The following is a 17,047-nucleotide window of genomic DNA, read 5'->3' on the forward strand; positions in this document are numbered from 1 at the left end:
TCCGAAAAAAAAGCTGCTACGCTTTGCTCCTGCCCGGTTTCGAACCAGGGACCTTTCGCATGTAAGGCGAACGTGATAACCACTACACTACAGAAACTGGCACGACATGCACACTACTGCTTTTGCAAGCAAGTGAAAGGACTGGGGTCTAGAACAATGATTTGAGGAGCACGTATGGCAGATTTCAGAAACAAAAGTTGCAATGCTTTATTTCTGCCCGGTTTCGAACCGGGGACCTTTCGCGTGTGAGGCAAACGTGATAACCACTACACTACAGAAACTGGCACGAGATGCACACTACTGCTTTTGCAAGCAAGCGAAAGGACTTGAAGAAAAGACTGTGGTCTGCCAGCAGGGTCTGAAGACCGGGTATGGACCGATTTCAAGAAAAGAAACCGCAAGTACATGTTTCTGCCCGGTTTCGAACCGGGGACCTTTCGCGTGTTAGGCGAACGTGATAACCACTACACTACAGAAACTGGCACGAGATACACACTGCTGCTTTTGCAAGCAAGCGAAAGGACTGGGGTCTAGCACAAGAGTCTGAAGAGCACGTATGGCCCGATTTCCGAAAAAAAAGCTGCTACGCTTTGCTTCTGCCCGGTTTCAAACCAGGGACCTTTCGCGTGTAAGGCGAACGTGATAACCACTACACTACAGAAACTGGCACGACATGCACACTACTGCTTTTGCAAGCAAGTGAAAGGACTGGGGTCTAGAACGATGATTTGAAGAGCACGTATGGCCGATTTCAGAAACAAAAGCTGCAATGTTTTTTTCTGCCCGGTTTCGAACCGGGGACCTTTCGCGTGTGAGGCGAACGTGATAACCACTACACTACAGAAACTGGCACGAGATGCACACTACTGCTTTTGCAAGCAAGCGAAAGGACTCGAAGAAAAGACTGTGGTCTGCCAGCAGGGTCTGAAGACCGGGTATGGACCGATTTCAAATAAAGAAACCGCAAGTACATGTTTCTGCCCGGTTTCGAACCGGGGACCTTTCGCGTGTTAGGCGAACGTGATAACCACTACACTACAGAAACTGGCACGACATGCACACTACTGCTTATGCAAGCAAGTGAAAGGACTGGGGTCTAGAACGATGATTTGAAGAGCACGTATGGCCGATTTCAGAAACAAAAGCTGCAATGCTTTGTTTCTGCCTGGTTTCGAACCAGGGACCTTTCGCGTGTGAGGCGGACGTGATAACCACTACTCTACAGAAACTGGCACGAGATACACACTGCTGCTTTTGCAAGCAAGCGAAAGGACTGGGGTCTAGCACAAGAGTCTGAAGAGCACGTATGGCCCGATTTCCGAAAAAAAAGCTGCTACGCTTTGCTTCTGCCCGGTTTCGAACCAGGGACCTTTCGCGTGTAAGGCGAACGTGATAACCACTACACTACAGAAACTGGCACGACATGCACACTACTGCTTTTGCAAGCAAGTGAAAGGACTGGGGTCTAGAACGATGATTTGAAGAGCACGTATGGCCGATTTCAGAAACAAAAGCTGCAATGCTTTGTTTCTGCCTGGTTTCGAACCGGGGACCTTTCGCGTGTGAGGCGAACGTGATAACCACTACACTACAGAAACTGGCACGAGATGCACGCTACTGCTTTTGCAAGCAAGCGAAAGGACTTGAAGAAAAGACTGTGGTCTGCCAGCAGGGTCTGAAGATCGGGTATAGACTGATTTCAAGAAAAGAAACCGCAAGTACATGTTTCTGCCCGGTTTCGAACCGGGGACCTTTCACGTATTAGGCGAACGTGATAACCACTACACTACAGAAACTGGCACGAGATACACACTGCTGCTTTTGCAAGCAAGCGAAAGGACTGGGGACTAGCACAAGAGTCTGAAGAGCACGTATGGCCCGATTTCCAAAAAAAAAGCTGCTACGCTTTGCTTCTGCCCGGTTTCGAACCAGGGACCTTTCGCGTGTTAGGCAAACGTGATAACCACTACACTACAGAAACTTGCACGACATGCACACTACTGCTTTTGCAAGCAAGTGAAAGGACTGGGGTCTAGAACGATGATTTGAAGAGCACGTATGGCCGATTTCAGAAACAAAATCTGCAATGCTTTGTTTCTGCCCGGTTTCGAACCGGGGACCTTTCGCGTGTGAGGCGAACGTGATAACCACTACACTACAGAAACTGGCACGAGATGTATACTACTGCTTTTGCAAGCAAGCGAAAGGACTTGAAGAAAAGACTGTGGTTTGCCAGCAGGGTCTGAAGACCGGGTATGGACCGATTTAAAGAAAAGAAATCGCAAGTACATGTTTGTGCCCGGTTTCGAACCGGGGACCTTTCACGTATTAGGCGAACGTGATAACCACTACACTACAGAAACTGGCACGAGATACACACTGCTGCTTTTGCAAGCAAGCGAAAGGACTGGGGTCTAGCACAAGAGTCTGAAGAGCACGTATGGCCCGATTTCCGAAAAAAAAGCTGCTACGCTTTGCTTCTGCCCGGTTTCGAACCAGGGACCTTTCGCGTGTAAGGCGAACGTGATAACCACTACACTACAGAAACTGGCACGAGATGCACACTACTGCTTTTGCAAGCAAGCGAAAGGACTTGAAGAAAAGACTGTGGTCTGCCAGCAGGGTCTGAAGACCGGGTATGGACCGATTTCAAGAAAAGAAACCGCAAGTACATGTTTCTGCCCGGTTTCGAACCGGGGACCTTTCGCGTGTTAGGCGAACGTGATAACCACTACACTACAGAAACTGGCACGAGATACACACTGCTGCTTTTGCAAGCAGGCGAAAGGACTGGGGTCTAGCACAAGAGTCTGAAGAGCACATATGGCCCGATTTCCGAAAAAAAAGCTGCTACGCTTTGCTTCTGCCCGGTTTCGAACCAGGGACCTTTCGCGTGTAAGGCGAACGTGATAACCACTTCACTACAGAAACTGGCACAACATGCACACTACTGCTTTTGCAAGCAAGTGAAAGGACTGGGGTCTAGAACGATGATTTGAAGAGCACGTATGGCCGATTTCAGAAACAAAAGCTGCAATGTTTTTTTCTGCCCGGTTTCGAACCGGGGACCTTTCGCGTGTGAGGCGAACGTGATAACCACTACACTACAGAAACTGGCACGAGATGCACACTACTGCTTTTGCAAGCAAGCGAAAGGACTTGAAGAAAAGACTGTGGTCTGCCAGCAGGGTCTGAAGACCGGGTATGGACCGATTTCAAATAAAGAAACCGCTAGTACATGTTTCTGCCCGGTTTCGAACCGGGGACCTTTCGCGTGTTAGGCGAACGTGATAACCACTACACTACAGAAACTGGCACGAGATACACACTGCTGCTTTTGCAAGCAAGCGAAAGGACTGGGGTCTAGCACAAGCGTCTGAAGAGCACGTATGGCCCGATTTCCGAAAAAAAAGCTGCTACGCTTTGCTTCTGCCCGGTTTCGAAACAGGGACCTTTCGCGTGTAAGGCGAACGTGATAACCACTACACTACAGAAACTGGAACGACATGCACACTACTGCTCTTGCAAGCAAGTGAAAGGACTGGGGTCTAGAACGATTATTTGAAGAGCACGTATGGCCGATTTCAGAAACAAAAGCTGCAATGCTTTGTTTCTGCCCGGTTTCGAACCGGGGACCTTTCGCGTGTGAGGCGAACGTGATAACCACTACACTACAGAAACTGGCACGAGATGCACACTACTGCTTTTGCAAGCAAGCGAAAGGACTTGAAGAAAAGACTGTGGTTTGCCAGCAGGGTCTGAAGACCGGGTATGGACCGATTTCAAGAATAGAAACCGCAAGTACATGTTTCTGCCCGGTTTCGAACCGGGGACCTTTCGCGTGTTAGGCGAACATGATAACCACTACACTACAGAAACTGGCACGAGATACACACTGCTGCTTTTGCAAGCAAGCGAAAGGACTGGGGTCTAGCACAAGAGTCTGAAGAGCACGTATGGCCCGATTTCCGAAAAAAAAGCTGTTACGCTTTGCTTCTGCCCGGTTTCGAACCAGGGACCTTTCGCGTGTAAGGCGAACGTGCTTACCACTACACTAGAGAAACTGGCACGACATGCACACTACTGCTTTTGCAAGCAAGTGAAAGGACTGGGGTCTAGAACGATAATTTGAAGAGCACGTATGGCCGATTTCAGAAACAAAAGCTGCAACGCTTTGTTTCTGCCCGGTTTCGAACCGGGGACCTTTCGCGTGTGAGGCGAACGTGATAACCACTACACTACAGAAACTGGCACGAGATGCACACTACTGCTTTTGCAAGCAAGCGAAAGGACTTGAAGAAAAGACTGTGGTCTGCCAGCAGGGTCTGAAGACCGGGTATGGACCGATTTCAAGAAAAGAAACCGCAAGTACATGTTTCTGCCCGGTTTCGAACCGGGGACCTTTCGCGTGTTAGGCGAACGTGATAACCACTACACTACAGAAACTGGCACGAGATACACACTGCTGCTTTTGCAAGCAGGCGAAAGGACTGGGGTCTAGCACAAGAGTCTGAAGAGCACGTATGGCCCGATTTCCGAAAAAAAAGCTGCTACGCTTTGCTTCTGCCCGGTTTCGAACCAGGGACCTTTCGCGTGTAAGGCGAACGTGATAACCACTTCACTACAGAAACTGGCACAACATGCACACTACTGCTTTTGCAAGCAAGTGAAAGGACTGGGGTCTAGAACGATGATTTGAAGAGCACGTATGGCCGATTTCAGAAACAAAAGCTGCAATGTTTTTTTCTGCCCGGTTTCGAACCGGGGACCTTTCGCGTGTGAGGCGAACGTGATAACCACTACACTACAGAAACTGGCACGAGATGCACACTACTGCTTTTGCAAGCAAGCGAAAGGACTTGAAGAAAAGACTGTGGTCTGCCAGCAGGGTCTGAAGACCGGGTATGGACCGATTTCAAATAAAGAAACCGCTAGTACATGTTTCTGCCCGGTTTCGAACCGGGGACCTTTCGCGTGTTAGGCGAACGTGATAACCACTACACTACAGAAACTGGCACGAGATACACACTGCTGCTTTTGCAAGCAAGCGAAAGGACTGGGGTCTAGCACAAGCGTCTGAAGAGCACGTATGGCCCGATTTCCGAAAAAAAAGCTGCTACGCTTTGCTTCTGCCCGGTTTCGAAACAGGGACCTTTCGCGTGTAAGGCGAACGTGATAACCACTACACTACAGAAACTGGAACGACATGCACACTACTGCTCTTGCAAGCAAGTGAAAGGACTGGGGTCTAGAACGATTATTTGAAGAGCACGTATGGCCGATTTCAGAAACAAAAGCTGCAATGCTTTGTTTCTGCCCGGTTTCGAACCGGGGACCTTTCGCGTGTGAGGCGAACGTGATAACCACTACACTACAGAAACTGGCACGAGATGCACACTACTGCTTTTGCAAGCAAGCGAAAGGACTTGAAGAAAAGACTGTGGTCTGCCAGCAGGGTCTGAAGACCGGGTATGGACCGATTTCAAGAAAAGAAACCGCAAGTACATGTTTCTGCCCGGTTTCGAACCGGGGACCTTTCGCGTGTTAGGCGAACATGATAACCACTACACTACAGAAACTGGCACGAGATACACACTGCTGCTTTTGCAAGCAAGCGAAAGGACTGGGGTCTTGCACAAGAGTCTGAAGAGCACGTATGGCCCGATTTCCGAAAAAAAAGCTGTTACGCTTTGCTTCTGCCCGGTTTCGAACCAGGGACCTTTCGCGTGTAAGGCGAACGTGATTACCACTACACTAGAGAAACTGGCACGACATGCACACTACTGCTTTTGCAAGCAAGTGAAAGGACTGGGGTCTAGAACGATGATTTGAAGAGCACGTATGGCCGATTTCAGAAACAAAAGCTGCAATGCTTTGTTTCTGCCCGGTTTCGAACCGGGGACCTTTCGCGTGTGAGGCGAACGTGATAACCACTACACTACAGAAACTGGCACGACATGCACACTACTGCTTTTGCATGCAAGTGAAAGGACTGGGGTCTAGAACGATGATTTGAAGAGCACGTATGGCCGATTTCAGAAACAAAAGCTGCAATGCTTTGTTTCTGCCCGGTTTCGAACCGGGGACCTTTCGCGTGTGAGGTGAACGTGATAACCACTACACTACAGAAACTGGCACGAGATGCACACTACTGCTTTTGCAAGCAAGCGAAAGGACTTGAAGAAAAGACTGTGGTCCGCCTGCAGGGTCTGAAGACCGGGTATGGACCGATTTCAAGAAAAGAAACTGCAAGTACATGTTTCTGCCCGGTTTCGAACCGGGGACCTTTCGTGTGTTAGGCGAACGTGATAACCACTACACTACAGAAACTGGCACGAGATACACACTGCTGCTTTTGCAAGCAAGCGAAAGGACTGGGGTCTAGTACAAGGGTCTGAAGAGCACGTATGGCCCGATTTCCGAAAAAAAAGCTGCTACGCTTTGCTTCTGCCCGGTTTCAAACCAGGGACCTTTCGCGTGTAAGGCGAACGTGATAACCACTACACTACAGAAACTGGCACGACATGCACACTACTGCTTTTGCAAGCAAGTGAAAGGACTGGGGTCTAGAACGATGATTTGAAGAGCACGTATGGCCGATTTCAGGAACAAAAGCTGCAATGCTTTGTTTCTGCCCGGATTCGAACCAGGGACCTTTCGCGTGTGAGGCGAACGTGATAACCACTACACTACAGAAACTGGCACGAGATGCATACTACTGCTTTTGCAAGCAAGCGAAAGGACTTGAAGAAAAGACTGCGGTATGCCAGCAGGGTCTGAAGACCGGGTATGGACCGATTTCAAGAAAAGAAACCGCAAGTACATGTTTCTGCCCGGTTTCGAACCGGGGACCTTTCGCGTGTTAGGCGAACGTGATAACCACTACACTACAGAAACTGGCACGAGATACACACTGCTGCTTTTGCAAGCAAGCGAAAGGACTGGGGTCTAGCACAAGAGTCTGAAGAGCACGTATGGCCCGATTTCCGAAAAAAAAGCTGCTACGCTTTGCTCCTGCCCGGTTTCGAACCAGGGACCTTTTGCATGTAAGGCGAACGTGATAACCACTACACTACAGAAACTGGCACGACATGCACACTACTGCTTTTGCAAGCAAGTGAAAGGACTGGGGTCTAGAACAATGATTTGAGGAGCACGTATGGCAGATTTCAGAAACAAAAGTTGCAATGCTTTATTTCTGCCCGGTTTCGAACCGGGGACCTTTCGCGTGTGAGGCAAACGTGATAACCACTACACTACAGAAACTGGCACGAGATGCACACTACTGCTTTTGCAAGCAAGCGAAAGGACTTGAAGAAAAGACTGTGGTCTGCCAGCAGGGTCTGAAGACCGGGTATGGACCGATTTCAAGAAAAGAAACCGCAAGTACATGTTTCTGCCCGGTTTCGAACCGGGGACCTTTCGCGTGTTAGGCGAACGTGATAACCACTACACTACAGAAACTGGCACGAGATACACACTGCTGCTTTTGCAAGCAAGCGAAAGGACTGGGGTCTAGCACAAGAGTCTGAAGAGCACGTATGGCCCGATTTCCGAAAAAAAAGCTGCTACGCTTTGCTTCTGCCCGGTTTCAAACCAGGGACCTTTCGCGTGTAAGGCGAACGTGATAACCACTACACTACAGAAACTGGCACGACATGCACACTACTGCTTTTGCAAGCAAGTGAAAGGACTGGGGTCTAGAATGATGATTTGAAGAGCACGTATGGCCGATTTCAGAAACAAAATCTGCAATGCTTTGTTTCTGCCCGGATTCGAACCAGGGACCTTTCGCGTGTGAGGCGTACGTGATAACCACTACACTACAGAAACTGGCACGAGATGCACACTACTGCTTTTGCAAGCAAGCGAAAGGACTTGAAGAAAAGACTGTGGTCTGCCAGCAGGGTCTGAAGACTGGGTATGGACCGATTTCAAGAAAAGAAACCGCAAGTACATGTTTCTGCCCGGTTTCGAACCGGGGACCTTTCGCGTGTTAGGCGAACACGATAACCACTACACTACAGAAACTGGCACGAGATATACACTGCTGCTTTTGCAAGCAAGCGAAAGGACTGGGGTCTAGCACAAGAGTCTGAAGAGCACGTATGGCCCGATTTCCGAAAAAAAAGCTGCTACGCTTTGCTTCTGCCCGGTTTCAAACCAGGGACCTTTCGCGTGTAAGGCGAACGTGATAACCACTACACTACAGAAACTGGCACGACATGCACACTACTGCTTTTGCAAGCAAGTGAAAGGACTGGGGTCTAGAACGATGATTTGAAGAGCACGTATGGCCGATTTCAGAAACAAAAGCTGCAATGCTTTGTTTCTGCCTGGTTTCGAACCGGGGACCTTTCGCGTGTGAGGCGAACGTGATAACCACTACACTACAGAAACTGGCACGAGATGCACGCTACTGCTTTTGCAAGCAAGCGAAAGGACTTGAAGAAAAGACTGTGGTCTGCCAGCAGGGTCTGAAGATCGGGTATAGACTGATTTCAAGAAAAGAAACCGCAAGTACATGTTTCTGCCCGGTTTCGAACCGGGGACCTTTCACGTATTAGGCGAACGTGATAACCACTACACTACAGAAACTGGCACGAGATACACACTGCTGCTTTTGCAAGCAAGCGAAAGGACTGGGGACTAGCACAAGAGTCTGAAGAGCACGTATGGCCCGATTTCCAAAAAAAAAGCTGCTACGCTTTGCTTCTGCCTGGTTTCGAACCAGGTACCTTTCGCGTGTAAGGCAAACGTGATAACCACTACACTACAGAAACTTGCACGACATGCACACTACTGCTTTTGCAAGCAAGTGAAAGGACTGGGGTCTAGAACGATGATTTGAAGAGCACGTATGGCCGATTTCAGAAACAAAATCTGCAATGCTTTGTTTCTGCCCGGTTTCGAACCGGGGACCTTTCGCGTGTGAGGCGAACGTGATAACCACTACACTACAGAAACTGGCACGAGATGTATACTACTGCTTTTGCAAGCAAGCGAAAGGACTTGAAGAAAAGACTGTGGTTTGCCAGCAGGGTCTGAAGACCGGGTATGGACCGATTTAAAGAAAAGAAATCGCAAGTACATGTTTGTGCCCGGTTTCGAACCGGGGACCTTTCACGTATTAGGCGAACGTGATAACCACTACACTACAGAAACTGGCACGAGATACACACTGCTGCTTTTGCAAGCAAGCGAAAGGACTGGGGTCTAGCACAAGAGTCTGAAGAGCACGTATGGCCCGATTTCCGAAAAAAAAGCTGCTACGCTTTGCTTCTGCCCGGTTTCGAACCAGGGACCTTTCGCGTGTAAGGCGAACGTGATTACCCCTACACTACAGAAACTTGCACGACATGCACACTACTGATTTTGCAAGCAAGTGAAAGGACTGGGGTCTAGAACGATGATTTGAAGAGCACGTATGGCCGATTTCAGAAACAAAATCTGCAATGCTTTGTTTCTGCCCGGTTTCGAACCGGGGACCTTTCGCGTGTGAGGCGTACGTGATAACCACTACACTACAGAAACTGGCACGAGATGCACACTACTGCTTTTGCAAGCAAGCGAAAGGACTTGAAGAAAAGACTGTGGTCTGCCAGCAGGGTCTGAAGACCGGGTATGGACCGATTTCAAGAAAAGAAACCGCAAGTACATGTTTCTGCCCGGTTTCGAACCGGGGACCTTTCGCGTGTTAGGCGAACGTGATAACCACTACACTACAGAAACTGGCACGAGATACACACTGCTGCTTTTGCAAGCAAGCGAAAGGACTGGGGTCTAGCACAAGAGTCTGAAGAGCACGTATGGCCCGATTTCCGAAAAAAAAGCTGCTACGCTTTGCTTCTTCCCGGTTTCAAACCAGGGACCTTTCGCGTGTAAGGCGAACGTGATAACCACTACACTACAGAAACTGGCACGACATGCACACTGCTGCTTTTGCAAGCAAGTGAAAGGACTGGGGTCTAGAACGATGATTTGAAGAGCACGTATGGCCGATTTCAGGAACAAAAGCTGCAATGCTTTGTTTCTGCTCGGATTCGAACCGAGGACCTTTCGCGTGTGAGGCGAACGTGATAACCACTACACTACAGAAACTGGCACGAGATGCACACTACTGCTTTTGCAAGCAAGCGAAAGGACTTGAAGAAAAGACTGTGGTCTGCCAGCAGGGTCTGAAGACTGGGTATGGACCGATTTCAAGAAAAGAAACCGCAAGTACACGTTTCTGCCCGGTTTCGAACCGGGGACCTTTCGCGTGTTAGGCGAACATGATAACCACTACACTACAGAAACTGGCACGAGATACACACTGCTGCTTTTGCAAGCAAGCGAAAGGACTGGGGTCTAGCACAAGAGTCTGAAGAGCACGTATGGCCCGATTTCCGAAAAAAAAGCTGCTACGCTTTGCTTCTGCCCGGTTTCAAACCAGGGACCTTTCGCGTGTAAGGCGAATGTGATAACCACTACACTACAGAAACTGGCACGACATGCACACTACTGCTTTTGCAAGCAAGTGAAAGGACTGGGGTCTAGAATGATGATTTGAAGAGCACGTATGGCCGATTTCAGAAACAAAAGCTGCAATGCTTTGTTTCTGCCCGGTGTCGAACCGGGGACCTTTCGCGTGTGAGGCAAACGTGATAACCACTACACTACAGAAACTGGCACGAGATGCACACTACTGCTTTTGCAAGCAAGCGAAAGGACTGGGGTCTAGCACAAGAGTCTGAAAAGCACGTATGGCCCGATTTACGAAAAAAAAAGCTGCTACGCTTTGCTTCTGCCCGGTTTCGAACCAGGTACCTTTCGCGTGTAAGGCGAACGTGATAACCACTACACTACAGAAACTGGCACGACATGCACACTACTGCTTTTGCAAGCAAGTGAAAGGACTGGGGTCTAGAACGATCATTTGAAGAGCACGTATGGCCGATTTCAGAAACAAAAGCTGCAATGCTTTGTTTCTGCCCGGTTTCGAACCGGGGACCTTTCGCGTGTGAGGCGAACGTGATAACCACTACACTACAGAAACTGGCACGAGATGCACACTACTGCTTTTGCAAGCAAGCGAAAGGACTTGAAGAAATGACTGTGGTTTGCCAGCAGGGTCTGAAGACCGGGTATGGACCGATTTCAAGAAAAGAAACCGCAAGTACATGTTTCTGCCCGGGGACCTTTCGCGTGTTAGGCGAACGTGATAACCACTACACTACAGAAACTAGCACGAGATACACACTGCTGCTTTTACAAGCAAGCGAAAGGACTGGGGTCTAGCACAAGAGTCTGAAGAGCACGTATGGCCCGATTTCCGAAAAAAAAGCTGCTACGCTTTGCTTCTGCCCGGTTTCGAACCAGGAACCTTTCGCGTATAAGGCGAACGTGATAACCACTACACTACAGAAACTGGCACGACATGCACACTACTGGTTTTGCAAGCAAGTGAAAGGACTGGGGTCTAGAACGATGATTTGAAGAGCACGTATGGCTGATTTCAGAAACAAAAGCTGCAATGCTTTGTTTCTGCCCGGTTTCGAACCGGGGACCTTTCGCGTGTGAGGCGAACGTGATAACCACTACACTACAGAAACTGGCATGAGATGCACACTACTGCTTTTGCAAGCAAGCGAAAGGACTGGGGTCTAGCACAAGAGTCTGAAGAGCACGTATGGCCCGATTTCCGAAAAAAAAAGCTGCTACGCTTTGCTTCTGCCCGGTTTCGAACCAGGGACCTTTCGCGTGTAAGGCAAACGTGATAACCACTACACTACAGAAACTGGCACGACATGCACACTACTGCTTTTGCAAGCAAGTGAAAGGACTGGGGTCTAGAACGATGATTTGAAGAGCACGTATGGCCGATTTCAGAAACAAAAGCTGCAATGCTTTGTTTCTGCCCGGTTTCGAACCGGGGACCTTTCGCGTGTGAGGCGAACGTGATAACCACTACACTACAGAAACTGGCACGAGATGCACACTACTGCTTTTGCAAGCAAGCGAAAGGACTTGAAGAAAAGACTGTGGTCTGCCAGCAGGGTCTGAAGACCGGGTATGGACCGATTTCAAGAAAAGAAACCGCAAGTACATGTTTCTGCCCGGTTTCGAACCGGCGACCTTTCGCGTGTTAGGCGAACGTGATAACCACTACACTACAGAAACTGGCACGAGATACACACTGCTGCTTTTGCAAGCAAGCGAAAGGACTGGGGTCTAGCACAAGAGTCTGAAGAGCACGTATGGCCCGATTTCCGAAAAAAAAGCTGCTACGCTTTGCTTCTGCCCGGTTTCGAACCAGGGACCTTTCGCGTGTAAGGCGAACGTGATAACCACTACACTACAGAAACTGGCACGAGATGCACACTACTGCTTTTGCAAGCAAGTGAAAGGACTGGGGTCTAGAACGATGATTTGAAGAGCACGTATGGCCGATTTCAGAAACAAAAGCTGCAATGCTTTGTTTCTGCCCGGTTTCGAACCGGGGACCTTTCGCGTGTGAGGCGAACGTGATAACCACTACACTACAGAAACTGGCATGAGATACACACTGCTGCTTTTGCAAGCAAGCGAAAGGACTGGGGTCTAGCACAAGAGTCTGAAGAGCACGTATGGTCCGATTTCCGAAAAAAAAGCTGCTACGCTTTGCTTCTGCCCGGTTTCGAACCAGGGACCTTTCGCATGTAAGGCGAACGTGATAACCACTACACTACAGAAACTGGCACGACATGCACACTACTGCTTTTGCAAGCAAGGGAAAGGACTGGGGTCTAGAACGATGATTTGAAGAGCACGTATGGCCGATTTCAGAAACAAAAGCTGCAATGCTTTGTTTCTGCCCGGTTTCGAACCGGGGACCTTTCGCGTGTGAGGCGACCGTGATAACCACTACACTAAAGAAACTGGCACGAGATGCACACTACTGCTTTTGCAAGCAAGCGAAAGGACTTGAAGAAAAGACTGTGGTTTGCCAGCAGGGTCTGAAGACCGGGTATGGACCGATTTCAGGAAAAGAAACCGCAAGTACATGTTTCTGCCCGGTTTCGAACCGGGGACCTTTCGCGTGTTAGGCGAACGTGATAACCACTACACTACAGAAACTGGCACGAGATACACACTGCTGCTTTTGCAAGCAAGCGAAAGGACTGGGGTCTAGCACAAGAGTCTGAAGAGCACGTATGGCCCGATTTCCGAAAAAAAAGCTGGTACGCTTTGCTTCTGCCTGGTTTCGAACCAGGGACCTTTCGCGTGTAAGGCGAACGTGATAACCACTACACTACAGAAACTGGCAAGACATGCACACTACTGCTTTTGCAAGCAAGTGAAAGGACTGGGGTCTAGAACGATGATTTGAAGATCACGTATGGCCGATTTCAGATACAAAAGCTGCAATGCTTTGTTTCTGCCCGGATTCGAACCGGGGACCTTTCGCGTGTGAGGCGAACGTGATAACCACTACACTACAGAAACTGGCATGAGATGTACACTACTGCTTTTGCAAGCAAGCGAAAGGACTTGAAGAAAAGACTGTGGTTTGCCAGCAGGGTCTGAAGACCGGGTATGGACCGATTTCAAGAAAAGAAACCGCAAGTACATGTTTCTGCCCGGTTTCGAACCGGGGACCTTTCGCGTGTTAGGCGAACGTGATAACCACTACACTACAGAAACTGGCACGAGATACACACTGCTGCTTTTGCAAGCAGGCGAAAGGACTGGGGTCTAGCACAAGAGTCTGAAGAGCACGTATGGCCCGATTTCCGAAAAAAAAGCTGCTACGCTTTGCTTCTGCCCGGTTTCGAACCAGGGACCTTTCGCGTGTAAGGCGAACGTGATAACCACTTCACTACAGAAACTGGCACAACATGCACACTACTGCTTTTGCAAGCAAGTGAAAGGACTGGGGTCTAGAACGATGATTTGAAGAGCACGTATGGCCGATTTCAGAAACAAAAGCTGCAATGTTTTTTTCTGCCCGGTTTCGAACCGGGGACCTTTCGCGTGTGAGGCGAACGTGATAACCACTACACTACAGAAACTGGCACGAGATGCACACTACTGCTTTTGCAAGCAAGCGAAAGGACTTGAAGAAAAGACTGTGGTCTGCCAGCAGGGTCTGAAGACCGGGTATGGACCGATTTCAAATAAAGAAACCGCTAGTACATGTTTCTGCCCGGTTTCGAACCGGGGACCTTTCGCGTGTTAGGCGAACGTGATAACCACTACACTACAGAAACTGGCACGAGATACACACTGCTGCTTTTGCAAGCAAGCGAAAGGACTGGGGTCTAGCACAAGCGTCTGAAGAGCACGTATGGCCCGATTTCCGAAAAAAAAGCTGCTACGCTTTGCTTCTGCCCGGTTTCGAAACAGGGACCTTTCGCGTGTAAGGCGAACGTGATAACCACTACACTACAGAAACTGGAACGACATGCACACTACTGCTCTTGCAAGCAAGTGAAAGGACTGGGGTCTAGAACGATTATTTGAAGAGCACGTATGGCCGATTTCAGAAACAAAAGCTGCAATGCTTTGTTTCTGCCCGGTTTCGAACCGGGGACCTTTCGCGTGTGAGGCGAACGTGATAACCACTACACTACAGAAACTGGCACGAGATGCACACTACTGCTTTTGCAAGCAAGCGAAAGGACTTGAAGAAAAGACTGTGGTCTGCCAGCAGGGTCTGAAGACCGGGTATGGACCGATTTCAAGAAAAGAAACCGCAAGTACATGTTTCTGCCCGGTTTCGAACCGGGGACCTTTCGCGTGTTAGGCGAACATGATAACCACTACACTACAGAAACTGGCACGAGATACACACTGCTGCTTTTGCAAGCAAGCGAAAGGACTGGGGTCTTGCACAAGAGTCTGAAGAGCACGTATGGCCCGATTTCCGAAAAAAAAGCTGTTACGCTTTGCTTCTGCCCGGTTTCGAACCAGGGACCTTTCGCGTGTAAGGCGAACGTGATTACCACTACACTAGAGAAACTGGCACGACATGCACACTACTGCTTTTGCAAGCAAGTGAAAGGACTGGGGTCTAGAACGATGATTTGAAGAGCACGTATGGCCGATTTCAGAAACAAAAGCTGCAATGCTTTGTTTCTGCCCGGTTTCGAACCGGGGACCTTTCGCGTGTGAGGCGAACGTGATAACCACTACACTACAGAAACTGGCACGAGATGCACACTACTGCTTTTGCAAGCAAGCGAAAGGACTTGAAGAAAAGACTGTGGTCCGCCTGCAGGGTCTGAAGACCGGGTATGGACCGATTTCAAGAAAAGAAACTGCAAGTACATGTTTCTGCCCGGTTTCGAACCGGGGACCTTTCGTGTGTTAGGCGAACGTGATAACCACTACACTACAGAAACTGGCACGAGATACACACTGCTGCTTTTGCAAGCAAGCGAAAGGACTGGGGTCTAGTACAAGGGTCTGAAGAGCACGTATGGCCCGATTTCCGAAAAAAAAGCTGCTACGCTTTGCTTCTGCCCGGTTTCAAACCAGGGACCTTTCGCGTGTAAGGCGAACGTGATAACCACTACACTACAGAAACTGGCACGACATGCACACTACTGCTTTTGCAAGCAAGTGAAAGGACTGGGGTCTAGAACGATGATTTGAAGAGCACGTATGGCCGATTTCAGGAACAAAAGCTGCAATGCTTTGTTTCTGCCCGGATTCGAACCAGGGACCTTTCGCGTGTGAGGCGAACGTGATAACCACTACACTACAGAAACTGGCACGAGATGCATACTACTGCTTTTGCAAGCAAGCGAAAGGACTTGAAGAAAAGACTGCGGTATGCCAGCAGGGTCTGAAGACCGGGTATGGACCGATTTCAAGAAAAGAAACCGCAAGTACATGTTTCTGCCCGGTTTCGAACCGGGGACCTTTCGCGTGTTAGGCGAACGTGATAACCACTACACTACAGAAACTGGCACGAGATACACACTGCTGCTTTTGCAAGCAAGCGAAAGGACTGGGGTCTAGCACAAGAGTCTGAAGAGCACGTATGGCCCGATTTCCGAAAAAAAAGCTGCTACGCTTTGCTCCTGCCCGGTTTCGAACCAGGGACCTTTTGCATGTAAGGCGAACGTGATAACCACTACACTACAGAAACTGGCACGACATGCACACTACTGCTTTTGCAAGCAAGTGAAAGGACTGGGGTCTAGAACAATGATTTGAGGAGCACGTATGGCAGATTTCAGAAACAAAAGTTGCAATGCTTTATTTCTGCCCGGTTTCGAACCGGGGACCTTTCGCGTGTGAGGCAAACGTGATAACCACTACACTACAGAAACTGGCACGAGATGCACACTACTGCTTTTGCAAGCAAGCGAAAGGACTTGAAGAAAAGACTGTGGTCTGCCAGCAGGGTCTGAAGACCGGGTATGGACCGATTTCAAGAAAAGAAACCGCAAGTACATGTTTCTGCCCGGTTTCGAACCGGGGACCTTTCGCGTGTTAGGCGAACGTGATAACCACTACACTACAGAAACTGGCACGAGATACACACTGCTGCTTTTGCAAGCAAGCGAAAGGACTGGGGTCTAGCACAAGAGTCTGAAGAGCACGTATGGCCCGATTTCCGAAAAAAAAGCTGCTACGCTTTGCTTCTGCCCGGTTTCAAACCAGGGACCTTTCGCGTGTAAGGCGAACGTGATAACCACTACACTACAGAAACTGGCACGACATGCACACTACTGCTTTTGCAAGCAAGTGAAAGGACTGGGGTCTAGAATGATGATTTGAAGAGCACGTATGGCCGATTTCAGAAACAAAATCTGCAATGCTTTGTTTCTGCCCGGATTCGAACCAGGGACCTTTCGCGTGTGAGGCGTACGTGATAACCACTACACTACAGAAACTGGCACGAGATGCACACTACTGCTTTTGCAAGCAAGCGAAAGGACTTGAAGAAAAGACTGTGGTCTGCCAGCAGGGTCTGAAGACTGGGTATGGACCGATTTCAAGAAAAGAAACCGCAAGTACATGTTTCTGCCCGGTTTCGAACCGGGGACCTTTCGCGTGTTAGGCGAACACGATA

At 49.2% G+C, this 17,047-nt stretch overlaps 66 non-coding genes across 66 annotated transcripts; all 66 read right to left on the minus strand.

Annotated features, from left to right (window-relative positions):
- Positions 1–24: 24 nt before the first annotated feature.
- On the minus strand, positions 25–97 carry TRNAV-UAC (transfer RNA valine (anticodon UAC)). The gene has a single exon. It is a non-coding gene; the product is annotated as a tRNA-Val (tRNA).
- Positions 98–406: 309 nt separating this feature from the next.
- Positions 407–479, minus strand: TRNAV-AAC (transfer RNA valine (anticodon AAC)). Its single transcript has one exon. It is a non-coding gene; the product is annotated as a tRNA-Val (tRNA).
- Positions 480–591: 112 nt separating this feature from the next.
- Positions 592–664, minus strand: TRNAV-UAC (transfer RNA valine (anticodon UAC)). The gene has a single exon. It is a non-coding gene; the product is annotated as a tRNA-Val (tRNA).
- Positions 665–972: 308 nt separating this feature from the next.
- On the minus strand, positions 973–1,045 carry TRNAV-AAC (transfer RNA valine (anticodon AAC)). The gene has a single exon. It is a non-coding gene; the product is annotated as a tRNA-Val (tRNA).
- Positions 1,046–1,341: 296 nt separating this feature from the next.
- Positions 1,342–1,414, minus strand: TRNAV-UAC (transfer RNA valine (anticodon UAC)). The gene has a single exon. It is a non-coding gene; the product is annotated as a tRNA-Val (tRNA).
- Positions 1,415–1,525: 111 nt separating this feature from the next.
- TRNAV-CAC (transfer RNA valine (anticodon CAC)) lies at positions 1,526–1,598 on the minus strand. Its single transcript has one exon. It is a non-coding gene; the product is annotated as a tRNA-Val (tRNA).
- Positions 1,599–2,092: 494 nt separating this feature from the next.
- TRNAV-CAC (transfer RNA valine (anticodon CAC)) lies at positions 2,093–2,165 on the minus strand. The gene has a single exon. It is a non-coding gene; the product is annotated as a tRNA-Val (tRNA).
- Positions 2,166–2,475: 310 nt separating this feature from the next.
- On the minus strand, positions 2,476–2,548 carry TRNAV-UAC (transfer RNA valine (anticodon UAC)). The gene has a single exon. It is a non-coding gene; the product is annotated as a tRNA-Val (tRNA).
- Positions 2,549–2,673: 125 nt separating this feature from the next.
- Positions 2,674–2,746, minus strand: TRNAV-AAC (transfer RNA valine (anticodon AAC)). The gene has a single exon. It is a non-coding gene; the product is annotated as a tRNA-Val (tRNA).
- A 112-nt stretch (positions 2,747–2,858) lies between these two features.
- Positions 2,859–2,931, minus strand: TRNAV-UAC (transfer RNA valine (anticodon UAC)). Its single transcript has one exon. It is a non-coding gene; the product is annotated as a tRNA-Val (tRNA).
- Positions 2,932–3,239: 308 nt separating this feature from the next.
- Positions 3,240–3,312, minus strand: TRNAV-AAC (transfer RNA valine (anticodon AAC)). Its single transcript has one exon. It is a non-coding gene; the product is annotated as a tRNA-Val (tRNA).
- A 296-nt stretch (positions 3,313–3,608) lies between these two features.
- TRNAV-CAC (transfer RNA valine (anticodon CAC)) lies at positions 3,609–3,681 on the minus strand. The gene has a single exon. It is a non-coding gene; the product is annotated as a tRNA-Val (tRNA).
- A 125-nt stretch (positions 3,682–3,806) lies between these two features.
- TRNAV-AAC (transfer RNA valine (anticodon AAC)) lies at positions 3,807–3,879 on the minus strand. The gene has a single exon. It is a non-coding gene; the product is annotated as a tRNA-Val (tRNA).
- A 296-nt stretch (positions 3,880–4,175) lies between these two features.
- TRNAV-CAC (transfer RNA valine (anticodon CAC)) lies at positions 4,176–4,248 on the minus strand. The gene has a single exon. It is a non-coding gene; the product is annotated as a tRNA-Val (tRNA).
- Positions 4,249–4,373: 125 nt separating this feature from the next.
- Positions 4,374–4,446, minus strand: TRNAV-AAC (transfer RNA valine (anticodon AAC)). Its single transcript has one exon. It is a non-coding gene; the product is annotated as a tRNA-Val (tRNA).
- A 112-nt stretch (positions 4,447–4,558) lies between these two features.
- On the minus strand, positions 4,559–4,631 carry TRNAV-UAC (transfer RNA valine (anticodon UAC)). The gene has a single exon. It is a non-coding gene; the product is annotated as a tRNA-Val (tRNA).
- Positions 4,632–4,939: 308 nt separating this feature from the next.
- Positions 4,940–5,012, minus strand: TRNAV-AAC (transfer RNA valine (anticodon AAC)). The gene has a single exon. It is a non-coding gene; the product is annotated as a tRNA-Val (tRNA).
- Positions 5,013–5,308: 296 nt separating this feature from the next.
- Positions 5,309–5,381, minus strand: TRNAV-CAC (transfer RNA valine (anticodon CAC)). The gene has a single exon. It is a non-coding gene; the product is annotated as a tRNA-Val (tRNA).
- A 125-nt stretch (positions 5,382–5,506) lies between these two features.
- On the minus strand, positions 5,507–5,579 carry TRNAV-AAC (transfer RNA valine (anticodon AAC)). The gene has a single exon. It is a non-coding gene; the product is annotated as a tRNA-Val (tRNA).
- A 296-nt stretch (positions 5,580–5,875) lies between these two features.
- Positions 5,876–5,948, minus strand: TRNAV-CAC (transfer RNA valine (anticodon CAC)). Its single transcript has one exon. It is a non-coding gene; the product is annotated as a tRNA-Val (tRNA).
- Positions 5,949–6,059: 111 nt separating this feature from the next.
- On the minus strand, positions 6,060–6,132 carry TRNAV-CAC (transfer RNA valine (anticodon CAC)). Its single transcript has one exon. It is a non-coding gene; the product is annotated as a tRNA-Val (tRNA).
- A 125-nt stretch (positions 6,133–6,257) lies between these two features.
- On the minus strand, positions 6,258–6,330 carry TRNAV-AAC (transfer RNA valine (anticodon AAC)). Its single transcript has one exon. It is a non-coding gene; the product is annotated as a tRNA-Val (tRNA).
- Positions 6,331–6,442: 112 nt separating this feature from the next.
- TRNAV-UAC (transfer RNA valine (anticodon UAC)) lies at positions 6,443–6,515 on the minus strand. Its single transcript has one exon. It is a non-coding gene; the product is annotated as a tRNA-Val (tRNA).
- A 111-nt stretch (positions 6,516–6,626) lies between these two features.
- Positions 6,627–6,699, minus strand: TRNAV-CAC (transfer RNA valine (anticodon CAC)). Its single transcript has one exon. It is a non-coding gene; the product is annotated as a tRNA-Val (tRNA).
- A 125-nt stretch (positions 6,700–6,824) lies between these two features.
- TRNAV-AAC (transfer RNA valine (anticodon AAC)) lies at positions 6,825–6,897 on the minus strand. Its single transcript has one exon. It is a non-coding gene; the product is annotated as a tRNA-Val (tRNA).
- Positions 6,898–7,009: 112 nt separating this feature from the next.
- On the minus strand, positions 7,010–7,082 carry TRNAV-UAC (transfer RNA valine (anticodon UAC)). Its single transcript has one exon. It is a non-coding gene; the product is annotated as a tRNA-Val (tRNA).
- Positions 7,083–7,391: 309 nt separating this feature from the next.
- Positions 7,392–7,464, minus strand: TRNAV-AAC (transfer RNA valine (anticodon AAC)). The gene has a single exon. It is a non-coding gene; the product is annotated as a tRNA-Val (tRNA).
- Positions 7,465–7,576: 112 nt separating this feature from the next.
- On the minus strand, positions 7,577–7,649 carry TRNAV-UAC (transfer RNA valine (anticodon UAC)). Its single transcript has one exon. It is a non-coding gene; the product is annotated as a tRNA-Val (tRNA).
- Positions 7,650–7,760: 111 nt separating this feature from the next.
- TRNAV-CAC (transfer RNA valine (anticodon CAC)) lies at positions 7,761–7,833 on the minus strand. The gene has a single exon. It is a non-coding gene; the product is annotated as a tRNA-Val (tRNA).
- Positions 7,834–7,958: 125 nt separating this feature from the next.
- TRNAV-AAC (transfer RNA valine (anticodon AAC)) lies at positions 7,959–8,031 on the minus strand. The gene has a single exon. It is a non-coding gene; the product is annotated as a tRNA-Val (tRNA).
- A 112-nt stretch (positions 8,032–8,143) lies between these two features.
- On the minus strand, positions 8,144–8,216 carry TRNAV-UAC (transfer RNA valine (anticodon UAC)). Its single transcript has one exon. It is a non-coding gene; the product is annotated as a tRNA-Val (tRNA).
- A 111-nt stretch (positions 8,217–8,327) lies between these two features.
- TRNAV-CAC (transfer RNA valine (anticodon CAC)) lies at positions 8,328–8,400 on the minus strand. Its single transcript has one exon. It is a non-coding gene; the product is annotated as a tRNA-Val (tRNA).
- Positions 8,401–8,894: 494 nt separating this feature from the next.
- Positions 8,895–8,967, minus strand: TRNAV-CAC (transfer RNA valine (anticodon CAC)). The gene has a single exon. It is a non-coding gene; the product is annotated as a tRNA-Val (tRNA).
- A 310-nt stretch (positions 8,968–9,277) lies between these two features.
- Positions 9,278–9,350, minus strand: TRNAV-UAC (transfer RNA valine (anticodon UAC)). Its single transcript has one exon. It is a non-coding gene; the product is annotated as a tRNA-Val (tRNA).
- A 111-nt stretch (positions 9,351–9,461) lies between these two features.
- On the minus strand, positions 9,462–9,534 carry TRNAV-CAC (transfer RNA valine (anticodon CAC)). Its single transcript has one exon. It is a non-coding gene; the product is annotated as a tRNA-Val (tRNA).
- A 125-nt stretch (positions 9,535–9,659) lies between these two features.
- Positions 9,660–9,732, minus strand: TRNAV-AAC (transfer RNA valine (anticodon AAC)). The gene has a single exon. It is a non-coding gene; the product is annotated as a tRNA-Val (tRNA).
- A 296-nt stretch (positions 9,733–10,028) lies between these two features.
- TRNAV-CAC (transfer RNA valine (anticodon CAC)) lies at positions 10,029–10,101 on the minus strand. The gene has a single exon. It is a non-coding gene; the product is annotated as a tRNA-Val (tRNA).
- Positions 10,102–10,226: 125 nt separating this feature from the next.
- On the minus strand, positions 10,227–10,299 carry TRNAV-AAC (transfer RNA valine (anticodon AAC)). Its single transcript has one exon. It is a non-coding gene; the product is annotated as a tRNA-Val (tRNA).
- A 112-nt stretch (positions 10,300–10,411) lies between these two features.
- TRNAV-UAC (transfer RNA valine (anticodon UAC)) lies at positions 10,412–10,484 on the minus strand. The gene has a single exon. It is a non-coding gene; the product is annotated as a tRNA-Val (tRNA).
- Positions 10,485–10,595: 111 nt separating this feature from the next.
- On the minus strand, positions 10,596–10,668 carry TRNAV-CAC (transfer RNA valine (anticodon CAC)). The gene has a single exon. It is a non-coding gene; the product is annotated as a tRNA-Val (tRNA).
- A 113-nt stretch (positions 10,669–10,781) lies between these two features.
- Positions 10,782–10,854, minus strand: TRNAV-UAC (transfer RNA valine (anticodon UAC)). The gene has a single exon. It is a non-coding gene; the product is annotated as a tRNA-Val (tRNA).
- A 111-nt stretch (positions 10,855–10,965) lies between these two features.
- Positions 10,966–11,038, minus strand: TRNAV-CAC (transfer RNA valine (anticodon CAC)). Its single transcript has one exon. It is a non-coding gene; the product is annotated as a tRNA-Val (tRNA).
- A 299-nt stretch (positions 11,039–11,337) lies between these two features.
- Positions 11,338–11,410, minus strand: TRNAI-UAU (transfer RNA isoleucine (anticodon UAU)). The gene has a single exon. It is a non-coding gene; the product is annotated as a tRNA-Ile (tRNA).
- Positions 11,411–11,521: 111 nt separating this feature from the next.
- On the minus strand, positions 11,522–11,594 carry TRNAV-CAC (transfer RNA valine (anticodon CAC)). Its single transcript has one exon. It is a non-coding gene; the product is annotated as a tRNA-Val (tRNA).
- Positions 11,595–11,707: 113 nt separating this feature from the next.
- Positions 11,708–11,780, minus strand: TRNAV-UAC (transfer RNA valine (anticodon UAC)). The gene has a single exon. It is a non-coding gene; the product is annotated as a tRNA-Val (tRNA).
- Positions 11,781–11,891: 111 nt separating this feature from the next.
- On the minus strand, positions 11,892–11,964 carry TRNAV-CAC (transfer RNA valine (anticodon CAC)). The gene has a single exon. It is a non-coding gene; the product is annotated as a tRNA-Val (tRNA).
- A 310-nt stretch (positions 11,965–12,274) lies between these two features.
- On the minus strand, positions 12,275–12,347 carry TRNAV-UAC (transfer RNA valine (anticodon UAC)). The gene has a single exon. It is a non-coding gene; the product is annotated as a tRNA-Val (tRNA).
- A 111-nt stretch (positions 12,348–12,458) lies between these two features.
- On the minus strand, positions 12,459–12,531 carry TRNAV-CAC (transfer RNA valine (anticodon CAC)). The gene has a single exon. It is a non-coding gene; the product is annotated as a tRNA-Val (tRNA).
- A 112-nt stretch (positions 12,532–12,643) lies between these two features.
- Positions 12,644–12,716, minus strand: TRNAV-UAC (transfer RNA valine (anticodon UAC)). Its single transcript has one exon. It is a non-coding gene; the product is annotated as a tRNA-Val (tRNA).
- A 309-nt stretch (positions 12,717–13,025) lies between these two features.
- Positions 13,026–13,098, minus strand: TRNAV-AAC (transfer RNA valine (anticodon AAC)). Its single transcript has one exon. It is a non-coding gene; the product is annotated as a tRNA-Val (tRNA).
- A 112-nt stretch (positions 13,099–13,210) lies between these two features.
- On the minus strand, positions 13,211–13,283 carry TRNAV-UAC (transfer RNA valine (anticodon UAC)). Its single transcript has one exon. It is a non-coding gene; the product is annotated as a tRNA-Val (tRNA).
- Positions 13,284–13,394: 111 nt separating this feature from the next.
- Positions 13,395–13,467, minus strand: TRNAV-CAC (transfer RNA valine (anticodon CAC)). The gene has a single exon. It is a non-coding gene; the product is annotated as a tRNA-Val (tRNA).
- Positions 13,468–13,592: 125 nt separating this feature from the next.
- Positions 13,593–13,665, minus strand: TRNAV-AAC (transfer RNA valine (anticodon AAC)). The gene has a single exon. It is a non-coding gene; the product is annotated as a tRNA-Val (tRNA).
- A 112-nt stretch (positions 13,666–13,777) lies between these two features.
- TRNAV-UAC (transfer RNA valine (anticodon UAC)) lies at positions 13,778–13,850 on the minus strand. The gene has a single exon. It is a non-coding gene; the product is annotated as a tRNA-Val (tRNA).
- Positions 13,851–14,158: 308 nt separating this feature from the next.
- TRNAV-AAC (transfer RNA valine (anticodon AAC)) lies at positions 14,159–14,231 on the minus strand. Its single transcript has one exon. It is a non-coding gene; the product is annotated as a tRNA-Val (tRNA).
- A 296-nt stretch (positions 14,232–14,527) lies between these two features.
- Positions 14,528–14,600, minus strand: TRNAV-CAC (transfer RNA valine (anticodon CAC)). Its single transcript has one exon. It is a non-coding gene; the product is annotated as a tRNA-Val (tRNA).
- A 125-nt stretch (positions 14,601–14,725) lies between these two features.
- On the minus strand, positions 14,726–14,798 carry TRNAV-AAC (transfer RNA valine (anticodon AAC)). The gene has a single exon. It is a non-coding gene; the product is annotated as a tRNA-Val (tRNA).
- Positions 14,799–15,094: 296 nt separating this feature from the next.
- TRNAV-CAC (transfer RNA valine (anticodon CAC)) lies at positions 15,095–15,167 on the minus strand. The gene has a single exon. It is a non-coding gene; the product is annotated as a tRNA-Val (tRNA).
- A 125-nt stretch (positions 15,168–15,292) lies between these two features.
- Positions 15,293–15,365, minus strand: TRNAV-AAC (transfer RNA valine (anticodon AAC)). The gene has a single exon. It is a non-coding gene; the product is annotated as a tRNA-Val (tRNA).
- A 112-nt stretch (positions 15,366–15,477) lies between these two features.
- Positions 15,478–15,550, minus strand: TRNAV-UAC (transfer RNA valine (anticodon UAC)). Its single transcript has one exon. It is a non-coding gene; the product is annotated as a tRNA-Val (tRNA).
- Positions 15,551–15,661: 111 nt separating this feature from the next.
- On the minus strand, positions 15,662–15,734 carry TRNAV-CAC (transfer RNA valine (anticodon CAC)). The gene has a single exon. It is a non-coding gene; the product is annotated as a tRNA-Val (tRNA).
- A 125-nt stretch (positions 15,735–15,859) lies between these two features.
- On the minus strand, positions 15,860–15,932 carry TRNAV-AAC (transfer RNA valine (anticodon AAC)). The gene has a single exon. It is a non-coding gene; the product is annotated as a tRNA-Val (tRNA).
- A 112-nt stretch (positions 15,933–16,044) lies between these two features.
- Positions 16,045–16,117, minus strand: TRNAV-UAC (transfer RNA valine (anticodon UAC)). The gene has a single exon. It is a non-coding gene; the product is annotated as a tRNA-Val (tRNA).
- A 309-nt stretch (positions 16,118–16,426) lies between these two features.
- On the minus strand, positions 16,427–16,499 carry TRNAV-AAC (transfer RNA valine (anticodon AAC)). The gene has a single exon. It is a non-coding gene; the product is annotated as a tRNA-Val (tRNA).
- A 112-nt stretch (positions 16,500–16,611) lies between these two features.
- On the minus strand, positions 16,612–16,684 carry TRNAV-UAC (transfer RNA valine (anticodon UAC)). The gene has a single exon. It is a non-coding gene; the product is annotated as a tRNA-Val (tRNA).
- A 111-nt stretch (positions 16,685–16,795) lies between these two features.
- Positions 16,796–16,868, minus strand: TRNAV-CAC (transfer RNA valine (anticodon CAC)). Its single transcript has one exon. It is a non-coding gene; the product is annotated as a tRNA-Val (tRNA).
- Between the last annotated feature and the right edge of the window lie 179 nt (positions 16,869–17,047).

This window comes from Leptodactylus fuscus, chromosome 1 (genome assembly GCF_031893055.1).
Source record: "Leptodactylus fuscus isolate aLepFus1 chromosome 1, aLepFus1.hap2, whole genome shotgun sequence".
Lineage (NCBI taxonomy): Eukaryota > Metazoa > Chordata > Amphibia > Anura > Leptodactylidae > Leptodactylus > Leptodactylus fuscus.